Source organism: Hibiscus syriacus, unplaced genomic scaffold (genome assembly GCF_006381635.1).
Source record: "Hibiscus syriacus cultivar Baekdansim isolate YM2019G1 unplaced genomic scaffold, ASM638163v2 tig00110847_pilon, whole genome shotgun sequence".
In the NCBI taxonomy this organism is placed as follows: domain Eukaryota; kingdom Viridiplantae; phylum Streptophyta; class Magnoliopsida; order Malvales; family Malvaceae; genus Hibiscus; species Hibiscus syriacus.
Window position 1 is genome coordinate 1,531,574 of NW_024062888.1, and position 6,074 is coordinate 1,537,647.

The following is a 6,074-nucleotide window of genomic DNA, read 5'->3' on the forward strand; positions in this document are numbered from 1 at the left end:
TAGAACCCAAGTATACCTAGAATAGTCATCTACCAAGACAAATGCATATTGTTTTCCACCCAAGCTAGTAGTCCTAGTTGGCCCAAAAGATCTATATGGATCAATAGTAATACTATATTAGTTGATACATCATTAATGGATTTAAAAGAAACTCGCTTTTATTTTCCTTTAGCACAAGCATCACAGATTTTATCATTATCAAATTTAAGCTTAGACAACCCTCGAACTAAATCTCCTTGAATTAGCCGTTGCAAAACACTCATACTAGCATGTCTTATTCTCCTATGCCATAACCAACTATCATGCTCATCTTTAGCAACTAGGCATAAATTAGTCATATCTATAGAATTTAAATGCACCATGTAAATGTTTCTATTCTATGACCAACAAGCATAATCCGATTAGATGCAATGTCAATAACTTTACAACCATTAGTCTCAAACATGACATTGAATCCCTTATCACAAAATTGACTAATACTCAAAAGATTATGCTTTAATCCATTCACATATAAAACATTTTTAATTTGTATGGAATATGTATTACTTATTGTACCTATACCTTCAATGTGACATTTTGAATTATCACCATTTTGAATTATCACCAAAAGCCACATCTCTTATATTTTTGGCGTTGAGCTCTATGAACCGGCTTTTGTCTCCGATCATGTGTCTTGAGCATCCACTATCAAGGTACTATGAGTTTGAGTTTGTTTCTCGTGCCTTGTAGCAATGCTCCTTTTCCTACAAACATAGATTAATTTTTGATTTTTGGTACCCAAATTCTTTTGGGTCCATATTCATTAGTTTCAAAAATCCTAGTCCCCTTAGGTATCCATTTGTGTAGGATATCCTTATCTTTAGTAGTAATGTGTTCTTTAGGAACCCATATAATTCTAACGATTTTTCCATTAGAGGTTCTTCGGGGACCTCTATGATTGTAATTTCTAAAACTTTTTCTAACAAAGTTGGATTTTGAATTTTCTCCTTTTTCAAAACATTTTGTTCTAACTTTATCAAAAGAAGGTTTAAGATCATCCATTTTTTTTATGATCATCATTGACCTTTAAAAGTAAATTTTGTAAATCCAAATTTTTCTTCTCAAACTCTTCTAGTTTGATTTACAAATTACTGATTTTACTTTCAAGATCATTGTTGGTCTTGGATATGAGATTTTTTTCATTTTTCAATTTCGAAATATCATTTTTATATTTTAAAAACAATTTCTCATAATCCGAAGCCAACCCATTATATTCCTCTAATAACTCATCATAAGATAAACCATCTAAATCAAATGAGTTAGAGGTTACCTTTGAATCTTCCCCGAATGCCATCAAGCACAAGTTCGCTACTTCTTGTTCCTCTTCATCGGAACCTTCTTCATCGCTCCATGTAGCCATATAAGCCTTGTGCTTATCCTTTGATTGACCCTTTCTCTTCAATTGTGGGCAATCATATTTGACATGCCCTGGCTTTTTGCATTCATAGCAAATGATCAGGTCCTTTTCTTTTGGTTCATTTTTGAAGCCTTCATTTCATTTGAATTTTCTTCCTCGTAAGGTCTCATCATTTTTCTGAACCGTTTGGCAAACAATGTCATTTCCTCGTCAACTTCATCTGAATCACTCTCATCTTTTGTGGATTTGAGAGCAACTCCAATGTTTTTCTCCTTCTCCTTTGGTGTCTCATCAATCTTATCGAGGTCCACCACATCTTCAAGCATCATTTCATGAGTGAGGAGGGAACCTATTAGCTCTTCAAGAGTTAAGGACTTTAGGTTCTTAGCCTCGATGATTGTCGTCTTCTTTGATTGCCGTGATTTTGGAAGTGTGTAAACTAATTTCCTTACAAGCTTTTCGTTTGAAATGATCTCTTCATATGATTTGAGACCATTGGCAATCATTGAAAATCTATGTCATAGCTTTGATATCTTCATTTGGTTTCGTCCTGAAATTTTTATAGCTATGTGTTAGAAGACTAATTTTAGATTCTTTTACCTCGTCGGTGTCTTCATGAGTAACTTGTAGTTTATCTCATATTTCTTTGACGGTTGTACAAGATGAAACTCTTCCATATTCATATGGTCCAAGAAGACAAAATATGATATGGATGACTTTGGAGTTGAGCTGGAACATTCTTGTCTCTCCTTCACTCCACAATCTTGGATGAGTGAGAGGCTTGATATATCCATCTTCTACAACATTCCATGCTCCCATGTCACTTGCTTGAATGAAATACATCATCCTATTCTTCCAATAGGCAAAGTTAGCTCCATTGAAGAAAGGAGGCTTGTTGACGGGCATCGAATCGAGACCGGAGTCGAAGTTTGAAGTAGAGGCCATTGATGACTTGATTATCGATGTAACTCTTCCCGAATCGACTCAAGAAGAGATTAAACCTTCAAATGAGTGAGGCTCTGATACCAATTGTTAAGTTAATCGATAGATGGAATTGGCCAAGAGGGGGTGAATTGGCAATTAAAATTTTGGTAGAAGCTTTTGCAGAAAATTGAAAAAATTTGCACAGCGATTTAGAGTGGTTTGACTTTCTCAACCAAATTCCACGTCCACTACCTTAGCTATCCACACTAAGGATTTTCCAATAAATTCACTAATTTATTCTTTCTTTTGAGGCCAAAGAGATAACCTTACAACTCCCTCAAGAATATACCTTGAGAACACTCTTTCTCAAAGAGAAGATTACAAATTTGCAAACTTACAAGGAAATCCTCACAAGGTAGATTGTTTACACAATTCTAGAACAAAGAAAAGAACACTAAAAAATGAATACAATTGAGTACAAGTAGTGTTCTTGAAAGCAAAATGAACATTGAATGAAAAATAGGCTTGAAATGCTCAAACTTGAGGTTTGATGCTTTCTCTTTGATTCTCTCTTAATTCTTGATTCTTATTGTTTATATTTTTGATCAATGGCTTCTAAGCTTGTTTAAATACTCCTTCAATTGATTCTGAACATTGGGGATGATTAGTGAAGTTAATAGAGCCGTTTAAGTGTGAAAACAATTAATAAAAAAGTTGGGAGCGTCAGTGCATCGATGCATACACAAGGTGCATCGGTGTACCAAGTGTAAAATTCAAATATTTTGACCGTTGGACCCTTAGTGCATCAGTGCACTAAGAGTGCATCGATGCATGAAGTGCATTCGATGTTTCAAAATAGCCTGAGTGCATCGATGCATGGCTTGTGCATCGATGCATCAAATGCATTTGATGTTTTCATAAAACCCTGAGTGCATGGATACACATCGATGCATAAAATGCATTCGATGTTCAATTTATTCATTGGTGCATCGATGCATGGATTGGTGCATCGGTGCATCATTTGAAAAATTGATTTTAGGCTTGATTTTCAAAATACTTTGTGAAAATTGTTTTAAAAATATTTTAAGTATAAAACACAATTTTAAACATTTAGTAAGGTTTGAAATTGATCTTGAAAGACTTGGAGTAATAATTTGTTATTCGAGTAATTAAATCGAATATACTCAAAAAATCATTTGTAAAATCTTAAAATTCATTTAATTTAATTTGTTATATCGAACATCAAAAATGTTTTCAACAAGACGTCAAAGCTATGACGGATAGATTTTTCATGATTGTCAACGGTCTCAAGGGATTTGGAGAAGTGATCCCTAATGAGAAGCTTGTGAGGAAGATGATCTACTCTCTTCCAAAGTCTTGGCAATCAAAGAAGACGACTATCATTGAAGCAAAGAATCTAAAGACTCTCACCTTGGATGAGCTCATTAGATCATTTCTTACTCATGAGTTAATAGTAAAGGAAGAAGAAGATGAAGAGAAGAAAGGAGGTAGACATTGTCTTTAAATCCACCAATGAGAGCAATCAAGACACAAGAGAAGAAGTGGATGATGAAGATGAAGAAAAAGAGATGACCGAGATCTTCAAAAGATTCAAGAGATTCATGACTTCTAAGGAAGTGAAACATGAATCAAGCAAAAAGAAGAGTCCCCCGACATGCTTTAATTGTCAAAGAACGAGGCATGTCAAGTATGATTGTCCCCTCCTAAAGAAGAAGGGATCAAGCAAAAAGGAGGCATTTGTGACGGCTTGGAGTGATGAAGATGACTCGAATGATAAAGATGAAGTAGCTAACCTATGCCTCATGGCCATCCAAGAAGATTTAATTGTAACTTCTAACACAAATGAATTAGATTCTTATTCTTTTGATGAGTTACAAATTGCTTATGATGAGTTGTATTTGGAATTTGAGACCATGAATTCCAAATATAAGAAATTAATTTCAAAATTTAAAGTTGAAAATGATTTGATTTTGAAAGCAAAAATTGATTTTAAAAAACAAAATGAAACTTTGAAAAATGATTTGGAGCTTTTAAAGATCAAAATAAATGATATAGAAAAGAAAATTTTGATTTGAAAGTTAAGCTTGAGAGCTTAACAAAAGAAAAAGAATTAATTTCTAAAACAACTCATTATGCGTAAATATGGCAAAATGTTCACATTGCCATTTTCATGGTCATTTGGAACATACTTGTCCTATAAAGAAAAGAAAATCTTTTAATATCAAACAAGTATGAGTTCCAAAAGGAACAAGGGACATTGAAACTAACGTTCAATGATCCAAAGCAATTTGTATACCAAAATCTACTTAAATGTCTCCTGTAGATGTGTGAGAGCAATGGTGATGAAAATGAAGATATTTGAATGCTCTAGCCACACTTGAAAAGGAATGAGTAATCTCTAAGCTTATTTTGATTATCTTGCATAATTGGTTGCTCATTTAGTTTTAAGCATGCATAGTTTTGATCTTAAATGATTATGCTTTGTTTTTCATCTCATGTATGTAGAAAAGAGTATTATGATGGACATTTTAAAGTTTTAATGATTTTTTATGTTTGTTCATCATAATGAATTTCGGTCAAAATTGGTTTTAAATATAAATGATATCAATTTTTCAAATACTTTGATTTTAAAATTTTAATTTTTGACTTTAATTTTAAATTTTTTGCAGGTGACTTATTTCAAATGATATATCTCTAACAATTTATATCAATTTTTCCAATGCATAACATTTTTGGATAGTTTTATGCACATGCACTTAAACTCAACATTTGGTATTGGATAAAATATTTTTGACTTGAATATATTGAATTTCTAGTGCTTCTAACATATTTGTTCATCTCTGTTGAAATTCAATTTCTTTTAAGTTCAGGTTTTTAAAGTCAAATTTATGTTTGGAATACAATTTTTGAGGGAGAGTTTTTGATTTTTCAAATGGTTTTAATGTTAAAATTATCACTTACTCTCCATTATTATTTTTGAACTTAAAAGTTTAAATTATTTTTAATATAACAAAAAGAGAGAACTATATGTTTGAAAAATTTAATTTCAAGAATGAAAAAGGAGGAGCTTTAACATTTTCCAAAACATGCCTCTTTTTCATTAATGTTTTATTAAGGGGGAGTTTTTCCAAAAATAAATTTCAAATGTTTTGTTATATCAAAAAGGGGAAGATTATTGAACTATGTTTTATAATATTTTGATATAAAAAATTAAGGCAAAATGTTTTTGGGCTTAAATTGAATTTGTTCAAAGTTTTAAAAATAATTCAAAGTCCATTAACTTAAAATTGAGCAAAAACAATTTTCCACGTACGTAGCACCAATACAGCATGAACAATACCGATATTGTTCATGTGGTACCGATACCAAAGATAAGAGGAATATTGATACTCTTAAGGTAGTATCGATACTACCAGCTTGCTCAAATTCCAGAATGCAAAATAGGTACCGATACCTAAAGGGATATCGATACTACTTTACATAGTTGTATCGATACGATGGTCATAGTATCGATACCGTCAGGCCCAACGGCTAGTAACAACTAGTATATTTAAAATTAATAAAGGAAGTATCGATACCCATTGTTGGAGTATCGATACTCCCTATATTGGGCAATTTAATTTTGCAGAGAAAACATCCCCAAACGACTAGAAATCATCCCCAACGGCTAGAAACAACCACAACCTCATTCCAACTTGTAAATACAAGTTCAAGACACTTGAAGAAGGTTAGA